Source organism: Antechinus flavipes, chromosome 6, assembly GCF_016432865.1.
Source record: "Antechinus flavipes isolate AdamAnt ecotype Samford, QLD, Australia chromosome 6, AdamAnt_v2, whole genome shotgun sequence".
Classification (NCBI taxonomy): Eukaryota; Metazoa; Chordata; class Mammalia; order Dasyuromorphia; family Dasyuridae; genus Antechinus; species Antechinus flavipes.
Genome location: NC_067403.1, coordinates 159579482 through 159598457, shown reverse-complemented (window position 1 = coordinate 159598457; position 18976 = coordinate 159579482). Strand labels below are relative to the sequence as shown.

The 18976-nt window shown below is 35.0% G+C and overlaps 1 protein-coding gene across 1 annotated transcript in view; it reads right to left on the bottom strand.

The window, feature by feature from the left end:
• Positions 1–18314, bottom strand: part of PRKG2 (protein kinase cGMP-dependent 2) — a 117603-nt gene extending 99289 nt beyond the window's left edge. Inside the window, exons 1-2 of the mRNA XM_051965846.1 lie at positions 17695–18314; positions 977–1062 (exon numbers count right to left, since the gene is read on the bottom strand). The gene's annotated coding sequence lies outside the window, so the exon portion shown is untranslated. The remainder of the gene's footprint in view (positions 1–976; positions 1063–17694) is intronic.
• Positions 18315–18976: the final 662 nt, after the last annotated feature.

Genomic DNA, 18976 nt, shown 5'->3' with positions numbered 1-18976 from the left:
TTGGTATTTCTTTATTAGCAATTTTCTCAAACCATATGCACCTATCAGATTCAATATTTTCTCACGATAAAAACTATTTAAAATAAAAAGTCATAGGCATTGCTAGCATTGTAAATAAATAGTGGAGGAATTTCGCCTGCCTCTTTTTTTTCAACCTCTTCTAAAACATAGGGAACATCTAAGTGAGTAAATGCCAATTTATATTTTGAGTGATTACAAATGATAATTTCTTCAGATTAAACCCATGCTTCTGTCCTAAATGGTATTCATGGTATGAAATCCAAACTTATGAGCAAATATTTAAACTTCTGACTAGCAGGTATCCACTACACATGATTGGAATATAAGCTTTTTAATTCTTGACTATGTCTCATTGTACAAAATCAGAAAAGTGTTATTAAGCATTAGAGGTCAAAGATATTCAGAGAAAACATACTGTGGCTAATAACTCGCCACAATTGAACACTGAAACAATCAGAATCCCCAGATTGATTTTTATAGTCTGATAATGACAGATAATATGACAAATGTGTTTATTTTTGTAATATTCAATAGAGGGTAACAACATTTTTCATAAGCAATTGTTAAGGGTCACGGCTCTAACTCCTGAGTGGTACATGCCTTATGTGACCAGCACTACCTGTCCACCTGAAATGGCAGAGATCATAAGTAATGAGGGATGAGAGCCAGGGTGGTGTGAGACTCCATTTATTACAAAGACTGCAGGTCCTTTTATCATCTTGGTGCTTGTTTCTAGTTACTACTTCATACGTAATCATATAGTAGATACATGATTCTCTACAGGAAGCTACACGTAGATATGATGTGTGCATTCCTTTCCTAATAAGGATATTCAAGGTACTCCCCTCTAAGGTCCCATGTGCCTCTCCTGGGAATTGCCACGTAGCTCCTTTGGGTGGGACCCCTTTCCCCCCAATGCCATCTTGTTCACCCTTACAAGGCTACCCCAGATTACCTGAGCCGTGCCCTGTGCGCTGTTCAAGGCTGACAAGGGGTTGGCAGGCCCTCTTAAAAGCGATGGATTTTGTTCATTGGCAGACCCTTCAATGTAAAGGAAAAAAGTGGACATTAAAAAGCAGGGTTTGAATTTCGTGAAGCACACATGAGGGCAGACAGCAGGCCATCACATACTTCATGCATTTTGGTTAACCAAAAAGATCAGGGAGTGAGAGGGAGATGGGAAGGAATAGTTCTTCTAGCTCAACACTGAAGCATTTCTTCTTTTTAATGCTTTTTGGGATAGCACAACCAACATGTTTCTTTCTCAATATGTTTCTTTTCCTGATTATCAAAGGTCAAGCAGCAATATTAGGATGGACAATACAAAGAGATGGCTGCCCAACCAGGACCAAAAGATTGGGGTAGAAGGGAAGAAAAAGCTATTTTTTAAAAAATTTGACCTGAAAAAAGAGGACAAGAAGAGCCAGTTGAGACTCACTGAAATTCCTGAAAAACATTATTTTTAAAAGTTGATATGCCATATTTTTAAAAAATCAGATATTAAAAGCTGATCAAATCTAGCAGAATCGGAGAAGCTGAAGATTAAAAAGAATCCACCAATCATCTCCTAAAAGAAATCCACAAAAGAAAACTCTCGAATGTCAAAGTCAAAATTCAGTACTTTTATTTCAAAAGAAAAATTATTACATGCATCTAGAAAGAAGAAAGGCAGGTACCAAGTACTATAACCAGATCACACTAAGATATGACAGCTTCTATCATAAATAAATGGTGATGTTGGAATACAATATTCCAAAAGGTAAAGGAGGTAAGCTAACAACCAAGAATAACTTATATGGAAGAGTTAAGAGTAATCCTAAAAGGGAGAAAATTGTTCTTTAATGGAACAGAGGACTTTCAAGACATTCTGATGAAAAACCAGAACTGAGTAGAAACTTTACAACACAAAGGGTACAAAGAACACTACAATGATAAATTCATTTAACCAAATGTTCAAATACATTCAACCAACTGGAAGGAGTTATATGATGACCCACTGTTATTTACTGTTCTAATAACAGGGAAGAAAGAAAGGAACCTTTAGAATTTCAATGTCTTCATAGCTATTGAGAGAGTTAAATTTTTTTTTTAAAAAACCTCAGGTCTTTAATAGTGAATTGATTTTGAACTGACAGTTTAAAAAAAAAAAGGAGGATTAAAAAAGAATGCAATAGTGTAAAAATAAAAGAGGAGGAAGTAAGAACTTGCTATTTCTCACAATGGGTTGCATGAAAAGAAGAGTATACAAATATGGAGGAAGGATAGGATAGAAAATATTAAATGAACATCATTCTTATCAGAACTAAACAAAGGTGGGTTGAATATGTATATACACACATACAGAGAGGCTGGTATAGAAACACATCAAATTCAAGAAGGAAACATGCAAAGATAGGAAGAAGAAATGAGTTAAAAAGAAGGATAATAATGAAGAGAGAACTAAAGGATTGAAAAGAAAAGAAAACAAATTTAAGGATATGCCATATATTCTCTTGAAGAAATTTGGAAACAACCAAATCAATTGTAATATATAAATATAATGTTGGAACAGACTCAAGAAATGATGGAATAAATGGATCCAGAGAACCCTGGGTAATATGAACTGATTCAGAGTGAAATTAACAGAACCAAGAAAACAATTTACACAAGAACAGTAACATTGTAAAGAAAAAACACTTTGAAAGAACTAAGAACAATAATGAGTCATGTCTCCCTAGGACCGTGGTAAAGAATGCTTCCCACTCTTTCACCTAGGACTTATTCTAGTGCTAGAGAAGCATCAGACTAGAACAGCTCTTTTTTTAATGACTACAGTTCTTTTACTGACTATAGTTCAGTTGGGAAGGTGGAAGAGCAGTATGAGCAAAATATTAAGTAGATATGGTGAGCAATGAACATCTGTAGGCTCAGGATTCTTAAATCTACTTGATTTAGGTCTAACATCTCTACTGATCTTTAGTCTCACATCTCCAGCTGCTTTTTGGATATCTCAAATGGGATGCTCTAAAAACATCTTACATTCAACATGCCCAACATATAACTCATTACCTTTCCCCTACAATTCTCACCAACTTCCAAATTTTCCTATTACTGGCAAAAATACCACCATTCTCCCAATTCTCCAGGCTCACAACATAGGAGCCAGCCTCAATTCCTCAGTATCTTTCACCCTCCCTAGCAATATTTCTCCAAGGCCTATTGATTTTACCTTTGTAATATCTCAAGTTTTCCTCCTTTTTTCTCCTAATACTTCCCCCACCCTGGTGCACACCGTCATCATCTCATACCTAGCTATTGCACTAGCTCTAGTAGGTCTACTTGCTTCACGATTCTTCCTACTTCAGCCCATCCTCCATTTAGATCCCAAATCATTTTCCCAAGGCAAAAGGATGACTATGTTCACTCCCTTATTCAATAAATTTCAATTTGCTCAATTATTCATTATTACTTCAATTATTTAATAAATTTACTCATAATTCTATTGTTTCCAACATCAAAACCTCAGTGTTACTGGAAAGTAGTCAGGGGATCTAGGTTATGAAAAAATAACCTAGATCCCCTGACTACTTTCCAGTTTTCTTACATTTTATACTCCCCCACAAACACTATAATCCAGCAGCCTCCTTGCAGCTCTAAGATCTCTCAGCTCTAGCCAATTTTAGACTGTCTCTCATTCCTGGAATGCTCTCCCTCTCATCTTTGCCTCCTGGCCTCCCTGGCTTCCTTCAAGTCCCAGTTAAAATCCCATCTTCTACCAATAACCCTTTTCTAATCCCTCTAAATTCATTGTTTTCCCTTTTATTATTTCTTCTTTATTCAGCATATGGTTTTTTTGTACATAGAAGTTAGCATGTTGTTTCTCCTAACTAGATTATTTAATTCCTGGAGGGCAAGGACTGTTTTATGTTGTTCTTCTAATTGGTGCTATTCTTTGTATCCCTAGTTCTTAATGTAGTTCCTGGCACATAGTATTATTATTCTTTCAATTTAGATAGTGCCTTATGAGTTGCAAAATGCTTGACTGATATCTCTCTATTATTTTTTTAATTTTATTTTTAATATATATTTCTTTATGAATCATGTTGGAAGAGAAAAATCAGAACAAAAAGGAAAAACCATTGGAGAGAAAAAAGCATAAAATAGAAGTGAACATAGCATGTATTGATTTACATTCAATCTCCATAGTTCTTTTTCTGGATGCAGATGGCATTTTCTGTTCAAAGTTTATGAATATTGTTTTGGATCACTGAAGCACTGAAAAGAACCAAGTCTTTCATAGTTGATCATCGTACATTCTTGCTGTTACTATGTACAATGTATTCCTGGTTCTGCTTGTTTTGCTCAGCATTAGTTCATGTTAACTATTTCCAAGCCTTTCTAAAATCAGTTTGTTCGTTATTTTTATAGAACAATTATATTCCATTACCTTCATACATTACAACTTATTGATCCACTCCCTAATTGATGGGCATCTACATGTCTTGCAATTCTTTGCCACCACAAAAAGTGCTTCAAACATTTTTGCAAGTGTGGATCCTTTTCCTTCCTTTATGACTTCTTTGGGATACAGACCTAGTAGTGGCACTGCTGAGTCAAAGGATATGCACAGTTTAATAGCCCTTTGGGCATAGATTCAAATTGTTCTCCAGAATAGTAGGATCATTTCACCAACAATGCATAGTGTCCCAGTTTTCCCACATCCCTTCTAACATTTATCATTATCTTTTCTTGTCATCTTAGCCGAGCTGAGAAGTGTGAGGTGTACTTCAGAGTTGTTGTAATTTGCATTTCTCTAATCAATAACGATTTAGAGCATTGTTTCATATGATTACATATGGCTTTAATGTCATCATCTGAAAATTGTTCATATCCTTTGATCATTTATTAGTTGGACACATTTTTATTCAGTCATTCCGGTTGTGTCTGACTCTTCACCATCCTACTTAAATATTCTTAGTAAAGATACTAGAGTAATTAGTCATTTCCTTCTCTGGCTTATTTTACAGATAAGAAAAGTGAAGGAATCAGAGTTAAGTGACTTAACCAGGATTTGATAGCTGCTGATTGTCTGAGGCCAAACTTCAACTCAGGAAGTATTCCTGACATTAGACTAAGTACTCTATCCACTTCACCATGTAGCTGCCTCATAGTAGTAGTTGCTTAATAAATGCTTAATGACTGACTACTAGTTGACCAACACTGGAAGAGAAAGAAAGATTTTTCTAGAGGACCAGGATAAGTTTTCCAGGAGCAACTGGTCTGGTTTGGATAATATATTATAAAGAGTTTTAAGGAGCTATATATGATTCAGGTTGATGGGGTTGGGGGATTCAGATGAGGACCAGCAAAGCAAATGAAATGAAGTTCATAAATTTTAGTGGCAGGAACTTTTTACTTAGTCATGACTTTGGTAGGCATATAGAAATTTTTTGGCATTTCTAAGAGAAGGAAGGTGCCCAATGGGCTATTAGAAGAATCTCTGAGACCACACTCATCTATTAACAGAGAGATAATGGAAAAAAGATGTCCAGAGACATACATTTTTGGTCATGATCATGGTATAGATTCATTTTACTTGACAATGCTTATTTATGGCAAAGAGGTTTTTTTCTTTCTCATTTCTCAATGAAAGGAGAAAGTTCACAACAATAATCCTATACAGTATACAGTAAGAACAAGATTATATGATGATATGACTGACTTAGTTCTTCTATTACACTGATCCAAAACAATTCCAAAAACTTGGGATAAAAAAAATGCCATCCCCATTCAGACAGAATAGGGAGTCTGAATGCCGCTCAAAGCACTTGATTTTCCACCTTTTTTGTTTGCCTTTTCTTTTCTCATGCTTTTTCCCCCTTTTGTTCTGATTCTTCTTTCACAACATAACCAATATAGAAATATGTTTAAAATGACTATACATGTCTAACCTATATGAGATTGTTTGCTAATTGGGTAGGGGGAAGAGGTAAGAGAGAGAGGGAGAAAAAAATTGGAACTCAAAATTTTACAAAAATGAATGTTGATGTAAATTTAGTTTTTACATGTAACTGGAAAATTAAAGTACTACTGAATTTTTTTAAAAAGAAAGAAAGAAAAGGTAACTCATAATGTAAACAGGAAATTTCATTGTAAATGGTGTTCTAAAAGTCCATGTATATAATAAGGCTTTAAACATTATAAAAACTTTTGAAAAAAAGACATAGCAGTCTTATAAGCTACCTCACTCCAAGAAATCAGAGTTCTTCAGTCATTTCTAACCTCAATACATGTATATCTCCTACAACTACTTGGAAGAGATGCTCTTAAGTTTTCTCAGTCACCAATGGAATGAAACAAGGCTGTGTGCTTGCTCCCATGCTTTTTAGTTTATTTTCAGCCTTGCTGTTACATATCTTCAATGAGGACAAATATGGTATCAAAGTCAGGTACCATACTAATGGTAAATTCTTCAACTTGAAAAGATTACAAGCCAAAACTGAAGTGGAGAAAGTATTGATACATGATTTTTTATTTGCAGATGATTGTGCACTCAATGCAGCCTCCGAAGTGAGATACAACAAAGTATGGATTAATTCTCTATTGTTTGTACTAATTTTGGCCAAATAATTAATCCCATGAAAACATGTGTACTGCATCAATAGAGCATCTCTATGTGGCATCATCGGTTACAACAAATGAAGAGTTTTGAATGCTGTGTATAAGTTCACTTATTTTGGTAGTATACTTTCCAAGGATGTCCCCATTGCTAATGAAGTTGATACATGCATTGCCAAAGCTAGTTTGATGTTTGGGAGGCTCAAAAGAAAAATGTAGAAGATGAAAGACATTAGATTGAGTAAGAAACTGAAGGCCTACAGAGCTATTTGCTGACTTCATTGTTGTATGCTTGTGAAGCCTGGACAGTATATCAGTGACATGTCAAAAAACTGAATCGCTTATAATTTAATTGTCTTAGAAAAATTCTGAAGATCACCTGGCAGGGTAAGATACCAGACAATGAAATACCCACAGAAAGTGCAACACTGTTGGGCTGATCACATTGTTCAAATACCAAATGCATGCTTGCCAAAATATACAGAACAAACACTCAGATAAAGGATGGTCCAAAAAAAGCAATAGGACACTCTCAGGAACTTTAGAATTGATTGTATGACACCGAAGACAATGGCACAGGACCCCTCAGCATGGCGTGCTCTCATCAGAGAAGGTACTGTGCTGTATGAGCAAAACAGAATTTGATTAGCTCAGAAAAAAACATGCAAAGTGCATATTTGTATCCAACCTCTGAAGAGCATTCTGAGCTTGTATTAGTCTCATTAGCCACAGTCAGACTCACTAACTTGACTCTAACAGTGATCTCACTTTGGTTCTTTTCAAGAATAAAGGATAATAACAATAAGACAATGGACCCAAGCCCTGATCTGGATTGCCATAATATAAAGTCAGTGAGAATGGTTTAAAAAGCATAAAGTCAATTTGTATCACATCTTGATATTTTAAGTATCACCTCCCCCAGAGAGCATAATGGTAGTTACTTTATTTCTACTGTTCTTTTTTCTACCAATGTAAATGGATCATGTATGTTTTAAGCATCTTTTTATATGGAGGAAATATATCTATATGTTATCTACATTGTTTGATAAAAACCTATTTATTCCCTATTTTGGGGACATCCTAGACATAATACAAACTTAAATTATAAGTAATTTTCCCCAGGGCTCCAGGAGTGTGGAGATGTGTGTGTATAAAGAGTCAAAGACTGTGAGAAAACTCTTTTTTAGGCACTGAATTCAATTGACATGCAGATAGTAAACCTGAGAGGGATATTGAGAAAGAGGATGAGTCTAATTCCCTGAGTTCAGAAGTCATAGTTAGCATTAAGTTCATAAAGGTAAAATGGATATGGAATAGCGTTTCTAGACTTTAAATTATATTATAACGCAATAATCATAACAATTTGGTAGACAGAACAAACTAGATCAGCAAGAATCAGACACAATAAAATATAATAACCCTGTTTTAAATAATTCTAAGAACATGAACTATTTGAGAAAAAGCTCCCTCATTTGGTAAGATCTGCTGAGAAAACTAAAACAATTTAGGGGGGGAATTTAGATCAACATTTGACACCACATGGCACAATAAAATCAGAATGAACTAATCACAAAAAGTCATACCCTTTCCCACCAAAAATCAGAAGAGAATAAAATAAGGTGCATTTCAAAATCATAACTAGGATCAGAGAATATTTTTTTTAAAAAACAAAGAAATAACTTTTTTATTAAATGAAGTTGAAAAAGGTTTTGCATTAACTAAATCAATATAGATAGGAAAAGAAAGGAATGTTCTCTGAGAATTGGGGGAAAATCATTGAATCAAATATCCATAATTTCCTAAAGACTATGGAAACTAAAGAAGGGCCTGAAAATCACAGACAAGGAAATTTTATTTCAATTCCTGAATAAATTAGAAAATGAATTTTTACGGAGCTGCTAACTAAACATATAGAAAAGAAAAGTACTAATTTATTTCCTTTTTTGACTGATACTAAATTGGTAACTTAAAGAAATGCTATATAGTTAACTTAGATTTGCAAAACATTTGATATATTATCTTATACTATTGGTGAGAAATATAGAATTTTGTAGACTAGAATAATGCATTTAGATGATTTCAGAACTGGTATTCAAAGAATACTGATGTATTCTTTGCTTCAATGTCATTTTGGCAAGAAGTTACTAGAGGAATACCCCAGGAATCAGAAAAAAATTTGGCCTTGTGCTATTTAACATGACTTGAATAAAGGCATAGATGATGAAGGCATAAGGCTCATCAAATTTGCAGATGACAGAGATTAATTAACATATTGAATAAAGGAGCCAGGTCCCAAAAAGATCTTGACAGGTTAAACATTGAGCTAAATCTAGTAAAATCAAATTTTATATAAATGAATGTAAGGTCTTACAATTGGGTTCATAAAAGCAACTTCACAAGAACAGGATGAGGACAATATAGTTAAATAGAAGCTTGAAAAGGATTTCAGGGGTTTAATGGATTGTGGACTTAATATGATTCAGCAGTGTAATCTGACAACCAGAAAAGTTAATGAGATTTTTAAAGTGAGATATAACTTCCAGGAAAAAAGGAAATGATAGCCCCTCCATACTCTGTCCTAGTCAGGTCTTATCATCAGGATTATGTTCATTTCTAGGAAGTTTCAAAGGACATTAATAAGTTGGAGAGTGGCCAGAAAAGGGAAACCAAAATGGTGAAAGGTCTTAAGTTTATGTCCAAGGAGGGTAAGATGAAAGAATTAGGGATATTAGGCTGGAGAAAGGCAGACCCAGAGGGACAGGACAACTGTCTTCCAAGTATTTGCAGAGCTTTCATTTGGTGAAAGGATTAGATTTGTTCTGTTTTACTTCAGAGAACAAAACCAGTAATAAATAAAAGTTGCAAAGAGGACAACTAAGACTTGACATTGGGGGAAACTAATAAATATGGACAAAGTGGACTGGATTGCCTCAAGCAATAAAGAATTCTCCCTCCTTGTTCCAGTTGCTCATCATATTATGGTGGAAATCCCTTCAAGTATGAAATGGATTAGATAGCAATGGAGTCACTTCCATCACTCAATTTTGTGGTCTCTAATCCATAATATTGGTATTATAGTCAAGGTAAAAGCATATTAACATTGACATATAGCAAATGAGGCCAAGAGCAATTTTCCAATTGACAAGTGATCAAAGAATATTGGTAAGCAGTTTAAAAAAAAAAAAAGCAAACTACTAACACCCTAGTAAGAGATTACATCAAATTGCTAAAGAAAAAAAAGCAATACAAATCAAAATTGCCAACAAATTTGCAAAGATAACAAAGGATGGGGCTAGACAATATCTGAGAGATCTTGAGGAAACTGGCATACTAACACTGCATCAAGGAAGCTGTAAATAAGTTCAATAATTCTTTTTTTTTTCTTTTTTCTTTTTTGCTGAGGCAATTGGGGTTAAGTGACTTGCCCAGGGTCATACAGGTAGGAAGAGTCTGAGACCAAATTTGAACTCAGGTCTTCCTAATTTCAGGGATGATGCTCTATCCACTGCACCATCTAGCTGCCCCTAAGTTCAATAATTTTAATTAATAATTACAATAATTCTGGGAAACAATTTGAGATTATGATTTTAAAAGTAAATGTCTATTCCCTTTGATGCAGAAATCTTTGATTAACAAGGTCAAGGGGAGAAATAACATTTCCATATATGCCAAAATATCCATAGCAGCAATTTGGAAATAAACAAATGGTGACACATGAAAGTAATGGAATATTATTGCCCCATAAGAAATGAAGAATATGAGGAATTCAAAGAAGCACAGGAAGACTTATGTGATGCAAAGTGAATTAAACAGGAACATATAAAGACTATATCTAAAACATCTAAAACTAGTTATTGTTAAGGAAGCTAAGAGATACATTGGATAGAGCACTGGATCTGAAATAAGGAAGATTTGAATGCAAAACCAATTTCAGTCATTTACTAACTGCGACCCTAGAAGAGTCACTTAAATGAGTTTCCTCAACTATAAAATGGAGATAGTAATAGTACCTTTCTCCCAGAGTCATTGTAAAGCTCAAATAAGATAATATTTGTAAAGTACTTAGCAGATGCTCAATAAATGCTTGCTTGTGTCTCCTATAACCCTACAATAATATAAAGAGAAAGAACCCCATCCGGGTGATGTAGGAAGAGTTCCACTAGTCCTCTTTCCTGCTGTGAGCTTCCAGGTAGCTGACCCTTCCACCTTTCCTATTTTATCTCCACTCAGAATCTTTGCAAGCTTCCAGTAGCATTCTTGTACTGTCCTGGTTCTCTAGGGTGTTCTTTGCTGCTCCTTCTGGTAGAATTTTAAAACATTCCCATAATATGTGTGGGACAGCTGAGCTCCTCTAGTTCCTTTCACCAAAAAAAAAAAAAAAAAAAAAAACCAGAATTCCTCCAGCATTGTCATTTTACATGAAAGACAGAACAGATTGTGAAGAAAAGTGATTCAGGAAATGAAACCTTTATTTAACTGTGAACTCTATTGTCAACTTGATGAATTACCATGGACAAATCATTTAGCTACTCTGACTCAGTATTCCCTCTTATTAAACTTAAATAAGCCTTCCCTCATCCTTTATCAAGATGAAGATGTGAAGCAGAACAAAAGAATGTCTCTTAAAAGCTTTGTGCTCCTCTGTAGGGAAAAAAGAAAAAAAAAAAAAAACTACATAACAAATTGTCATAACTTTGATCATTAAAATAATATTGATAATATAATGAAACACCTATTTCCAAAAATGTAAAATAAACAGAATAAGAGAATATGAAATAGGGAATTCAAATAACTAAATCTCAGAAAAAGAAGTTTAACAATTCATAAATAAATTGATAGTCATTTAGTAAATCAATAAGCACCTATTGTTTCCTATGTGCCAGTCACTGTGCTAAGCTTTAGGAACAAAAAGAAAAATAGTCCCTACTATTATAAAGATTATTACTACAACTATTATTATAGGGCAGGTAGATGGCACAGTTGTTAGAGCACCAGCTCTGAAGTCAGGAGGACTTGAGTTCAAAGCTAGACTCAGACACTTAACACTTCCTAACTGTGTGACTCTGGGAAAGTCACTTAACCCCAGTTGCCTCAGTAAAAATAAAACAAAACAAATCAAAATCTACAATTATTATTAGTTACATTCTAAAAGGAGACACAATGTTCAAATATGCATATATGAGGTAAATTAGAATATAAATGCTAAGTAACCTCAAGTGAAGGGATTAAGTAGAGGCAAAGGAGAGGAAAGGGAAAAGATTCTGGAAGGAGATAAATGTAGCTCAATCTTGAAGGAAAACAGAAGTTAAGTCAGAATGAGGTAGGAAAGCATTCCAGGGATGAAGGTCAGCCAGAAAGGTGCAGAGTGTCATGTTTAAGGATTTATGCTAGCACAGCTAGAACAAATTGCATGTGGGGAATATATTGTAATAGAAAATTAATACAGGCTAGGTTTCCAGGCAAACCTGGGGTATTTAGCAGGTTGCTACATATGTCTGACTCCAGACTAATGAAGAGAATGCTAAGTACAGTCTGACACATAGAGGGAACTGAGTAGGCCAGACATCAGAGATATGTGTAGCAGCTCAAATCAACTCTCAAGAGCTAATTGTTAAATTTCTTCTGTGATAATTTACCAGTCAGAAAAGAGTAAATGATACAAATCAGGGCTTGATTTATTGTTTGGTTGATTAAGCATAAGAAAATAAAGGAAAAATGTTAATAAGGAAGATTAAATTTTAAAATGTATCTTGCATACATATTTTTGGAGACCTTATTGTTAAAAATTTACCAAAAGTGTACCTCCTGAGAGCTTTGGAGAAGAACATGCCTTCTTCAGGTGAAAGATTCTCTTTGAGACCATCTCTAGATATCTGAAAGACTTTGAAAGCTGTAATAGTAAAAGCCATCTCCTCAAAATATCCCTGATTTCCAGATTGCCCATTTCCCCAAGACTTTTGGAAATGCCCCCTTAAATGAGATTAGGCTCTCCCTTTTGATTAAATTGAAATATCCTGTTCCAATTTAAAGAGTTCATTGACTTGCATATTTTCTGGTACATTGTAATTGATAAAACTACAATTTCTGTTTATTGTTTCACTTAAATAAATGTATTTGCTCATATTCAATATTTTTAGTAGTTTTTGCCTAACTAGAATTTGGTTTATTGGACAGTGTAATTTTAGGATTAGCAATCAGGAAACAATTTTTGTGTGACCATATTTGGTTTCCTGGGGCAGCAAATGTCTTACTGAATAGGGTGCTGAATCAAGTTAGGAAGACCTGAGTTTAAAATCTGACCTTAGATACTTACTAGCTGTCTGATCCTGGGCAAATCATTTAATCTCTGATTGCTTTAATCTATTGGAGAAGGAAAGGGCAAACCACTCCAGTAACTTCACCAAGAAAATCCTATGAGAAACATAGGATACCCCAGTATGTTCCAATGGGGTCATGAAGAGACTGAAACAACTGAGGAACAACAACAAAAATTTGGTTTATTAGTAAGGGTCATCTTAGGACCAGGGGCCAGTTTTTGTTTTCTTATCTGTAGACCAGCAATATTTAGCAGGGCTAATATATATAATTCTAACCTGATACTCTTTTCAGAAACTTAAGAAAATAGTTTTTGGCCCCATCACCCTTTTCTAATGCCCTCAACTCAGGAACTGCTATCTCCATTGGAAGATGGTCCAAGATCCCACAGATAATCTATCATAGAACTCATAAGATTCATTTTGACAACCCATATATACATACTCATTATATTTTGTCATTATAGGCTTTAAATATCAAATAAATAGTCTTATATTTGACCTTGAAGGTAAGAGAGGCAACAAAATTTATGGGGGTAACAAGGTCAAACTAGAAGTTTAGTAAGATCATTTTGGCAAGTGGGTAGAATTTGTATTAGAATGAAGAGAAAATTGAGGTTAGAGATCAATTAGAAAGTTATTGCAACTATCTAAGAGAGAGGCAATAAGAACCTATGATAGTGCATCGGCTACATGGGTTGAGAAACAGGGATGTATACAAGACATATTGACAGTAGAAACAATTTGATTTGACAATAAATTTGCTATGTGAGATGAGTATGAGAGAAAAATCAAGGATGACTTGAAGGTTGTAAACCTGGGTGACTATGAATTTGGTATTTCTCTCTATAGCAATAAGAAGGTTAGAAAGAAAGGAGAGCTTGAAGGCTAAGATAATGAATCATTTTACACATGCTGAATTTAGAATCTTTCAGGACAACCAATTCAAGATGTCCGAAATGTAATGTTTGATTGTGATAGAGTTCAGAGATTAATACTGGCTATATATACTGGAGGATCATCTGCCAAGAAGGTGACAAAATATGGAATTATATTTGATGGGGATATTTGGTTCAACTGAGAGTTTTTTAAAGGATGTGTTTGTAGGTGACAAACAAGGAGCCAGAAAAAAAAAAAAAGGACTGAAGATTAAAAATTGACTAGAGCTCATAACAGTATTCTGGAGAAGAATAGAGGAGATGAGATCAAGGATGAATGTCCAGCAGTCTGTTTTGATAAAGGCAAGACAAAGGTGAAGGAGAAATAGTTGGGAAAGATGTCTAAATGATATGAAAATATGAGAGGGAGAGTTCTTAACAAATGGTCTCGATTTATAAGTAAAATATGCAGTAAAAATTTTATAAGCTAATAAATAGAGGAAGGATTCTAGGGAAAGAGGGATTTACAACTAATTCTATCAAATCATTAAAGGATAATTGACTACAGTTTTGAATTATTTGTAAAAATAGTAAGATAATTTACTAATTTCTTTGTATAAATTTAATATAGTCAAATTATTGAAACTATGGAAAGATTAACTGGAGCAGCAGCTTTCAAGTTTTTTTAGTCTCAGGACCCCTGAATACATTTTAAAATTATTGAGAACCCCTCCAAAGATATTCTTATATAAATTATTATTTTTATATTTATATTTTTATTTATCGTATTAGTAATAGTATACTATACTATTACTTATAGTATTACTATATATTATATATAATAACATATTATATATAGTAATTATGTAACATATTTATATTATAGATATAATATTTATATAATATATTACATATAATATTTATATATACAATAAATAGTATTACTATATATTAGTATATATTATATACTATGTAGTATATAATACATATACTATATATTATAATATACTATACTTATAGTATAGTAATAATATTTATTTATATATTCTTATTAAAAATTTTAATATCTTAGTATGATCACAAAAGTTACAAAAAACAAAGTTTTAGGGACCCCACAGTTACCAACTATAATGTGAGAACTGCTAAGGTAGAAAAAGAAAACAACAGACTAATATCTCTAATAGATGCAAAACTATTTTTTAATATTAATAGAATTGGTACAGCAACACATTAAAAAAGTTATATGCTATGAACAGGTTGGACTTTTGCCAAGAATATATAGTTTTTTTACTATTAAGAAAAAAACATAATCATAATAGGCCATATTAGTGACAAAATGACAGTTCTAGCAATAGCTAAATTAAAAATTTTTTTGTCATAACATGCATTTAAAGTTTTTTTTTTTTTAACCATCAGAACTCATAGTAACAAATGGAACTTTTCTTAATATGGTCAATATATTTAAAACCAAAGAACTGGAATCTTTATTGTCTTTTCCTCTGCTGTTAATTCTCCTTTTTTTCATTTTTTTTTAAATTTTGGAGATTTTTCCTCTCTTTTCAAAACCAAATTAGCTAACAGACTGTCTATTTAGGTTTAGGGTTTTTTTCCTCTGAGGAGAAAAAATATCTCCTTGTTTTATTAATTCAATGTAGCTTTGCTTTTCAGTCTTATTTATCTCATCTTTGAATTCCAGAATATCTATTTTTATATTTAACTGTATTTTTTATTTGTTTTCCTAGTCTTTTTACTATTAGCATATTTATTTTACTGATCTATTTTTGTCCCTTTTAATGATGCAAAGCATTTAGAGATATAAATTTTCCCATAAAGATTGCTTTGGCTACATCTCAAATGTTTTAGTATGTCATCTCATTATCATTTTCTTTAATGACATTTGTTTCTGTGATCTTATCTGATCCATCTATTCTTTATGGTTCAGTTTATTTTCATTTAAGTTTTAATCTTTTCACCAAAATTGATTTATTGATTATAATTTTAGCATTATAATCAGTAAAGAATGTCTTTAATATTCCTGCTGACTATACTTGTTTACAAGGTTTTTATGCCTTAGTGCAAGATCAATTCTTCGCAAATTTGCCATGTACAGCTGAGAAATACATACAGTCCTTTCAGTGTCCCATTCAGTAGTATCAGATAGACTAGATATGTATAATATCTAACTTTTTTTGAACTTCTATTCAGTTCTTTATTTCTTTCTGGTTTATATTTTTCTTAGCTATATTTTGATCTGAAAGGAATACATTATATATTCTATCACATACTTTTTTTGTTAGAGAAAACTGACTAATATATAAAAAGGGATAACTATTAGTGACCAGCAGAAACCTTAATGGAAAAAAGTAATTACTAAGCTAAAAAAACTAGATCTGCTAGATTTTGAAAATAAAATTTGTTTGCTATTATATAGCCAAACCCCTTCTCTCTTCTGCAGCCTTATCCATAGAGGTTTTAGTAAGTTGGATTTTTAAAAATAATTGTGTATATTAAACATAGATCTTCATCAATATTCCTAACATCCAATGATTTTATGCTAATATAAGCAGTGCCACAAAGGAGGAAAATTACTTTAGTGATCTAAAGAGTGACATTGAAACCAATAGCTTAAATGGTTGATGACTACTACAGGAGAATGAGCTTTGATTCTGGAGTCAAGAAACCTGGAGCCAAATAATGTAGCTATGTAACTTTGAGCATTGTCTCTGAGCCTCAGTTTCCTCATCCTTAAAGTGGCAGAAAGAGACTAGATGGTTTCCAAGGTCTCTTTCAGGATGTATGATACTCAAAAGGGTCTTAGAAGCATCTATATTTTTATCCTTGGTCAAGTGAGTTTTCTTTTGAATACATTCTTAGACATTCCCAAAAAGGGAAAGAAAAGAAGTGCCTTGAAGTAATCCAAAGTAATGAGAAAAGTATTAGATGTAGAGCCAAAAATTCATGTCAAAGCCTTCAAACACACCTGAATTCTTATCAACTTTAAGAGGATGTCTTCTTCTGAAAAGTGAGAATAACAACACATCTTTGTCTATATTACAGCATTGTTGTATTTGTATACTCAATACTTAATGCTTGGTATATAGTAAGCACTTAATAAATGCTAGTTAATTCTGCAAACTACTTTGCTAACATAAAAAAATCCATGTAAGCTAAACCTTTTAAAGTAAAAGTTGTAATCATTACTACTATTAAGAGGCACCGCGGGGAACATTTTTATCAAAAACTGACTGAAAACAGGGGGGTCTGAGCCTTTTATTAGATTCTACACTTTATTCAATCTATCTGCAGCTCTTAGCCCTACAACTCTATATAGAAACTGCTCATTCTTCCGTGTCGACTTTTCTTGCCATCTAGTACCGGCACCCAAATCATTGGATTTTTCTCCTAATCCAACATGATTGATATCCAAAGATTAGACTGGCCCTCTTACCACAAGAAATATTGACCAAAGGTGCACAGACCCCAAGCCATTCAAAGTCAACCTGCACAAGTTACAAGGAGTTGTACAACTCCTTGTCTTCGCTGCCTCCCCAGTGCTGCCATGAAACTGGGGTGAACGTCCCTGAGCGGGCAGGCAGGAAAGCAGAAGGGATCTCAGTGTTCCCTATTCACAGCAAAAACCTGGGACAGCTGCTTTAGAGAAACTGAGTATAAGAAAGCTTTTCTCCCATTCGCCCCCCGCCCCCAACTGCATCCTCCCACCCCCACTTTGATTCTTCTTGGGCACAAGAAGTCCTTTCCTTTAGACACTGGACATCGCCACATACTCCCACACAATGTCTACACCCGAAGCACCCACACGCACACAGAATATGCAGAAGGCTCGTTCAGTTGGTGACCATTATAGGCGTACATTGCACACTCACCCGACTCAGTGGCCCCTAGCTCCTTGACTCCTCTAGCCTCTTCAGTTAGCCGGCGACAGTGGAACCTTCTCAGACTCGGGGGAACTTTCCAGTTGAGTAGCTTTGTCACCTTACTTGCGGGCTTCTCCTTCACCGCCTTTCCCTCTCAGACGCCCTCCCTCAGGGCTGGCTGCTGTACCCAAACAGAGGCGGGTGGTCGCCTTGAGACTAAGCGTGAGCAGAGTCTGAGCAGTCACTGTGAGCCGCTGCTCGCCGGCCCTGGGCGCTCTAGCCCCGGGCCGGGCTGGGGCTGGTGAGATGATAACTGCGGTGGCAGTTCGGGCCGCCAGGCTCCACTGCTACTGAGGCTTGGGAAGTCTGGCCGTGGGTAGCTGACAGCGAGCTCCGTGCGCCCTACGCTGCGCGCTCTACCGGCTGGAGCTGAGGCTTTTCTTGTGACTGCCTGGAGGAAGGAGGGAAGAGAGGAGGAGGAGGAAGAGAAAGAGGAGGAGGAAAAAGGAGGAGGGCGAGGGCGGGGGTCATAGAGAGACTACTGACTGGAAAAGTGGGGCTCTGGGTTGCCGAAGGGTGGGGTCAAACACGGCAGATTAGATGTGCGCGCACCGAGGGCAAGAGCTGCAGGCTCGGCAGACACCTCAGCTGAAGGCTGCACTTTGCACCCCTACTCCGGGGAGAGTAACAGCTCCAGGAGTGGGGAGGTAGCAACGTGATTAGAAGCAATTGGGGGAGATTATTGTTATTATCATTATCACAATTTTTGTTATTTTAAGTGCGTGGGATGGAAAAGAGGAGGCAGCTCAATGAAGTGTTCATCGTTTTCTTCACCCCAATGTCCTAGGATTGTTTTTTCGGTAAATGCTCTCCACCTCCCCTCCCTTGTCATATCGCTGATATATTTCCCTGGGATGTCATACAAATGCCCTTCTGCAAAACATGTGACCCCATGTCAGTTTTAAAATGACCCCACCCTGGACTCTGGAGCTATAACTCATATCCAGTTTATCCGTGCACATGATATGGAGCAAGAGTTTGTGAGTTTGAAAGGAAGGGAGAGTTTAATCCCCTCCTCATAAACTTCCCTGGCCTTGAGCATGGGTGATTTAGCAAGCAGGTAATGTCTTAGCCTCTGCTTTTTGATTATTTGTTGTTTTTTTTTCTGTGGGTTACATGATGGTTTCCTAAAAATATCCCCCACCACTACCACACTATTTACTGTGGGTTGAAGCTGACACCTTAGTGTGGTTTTTTCCTTTCCCTCTTGTCTCCACTAAGGAATTTCACC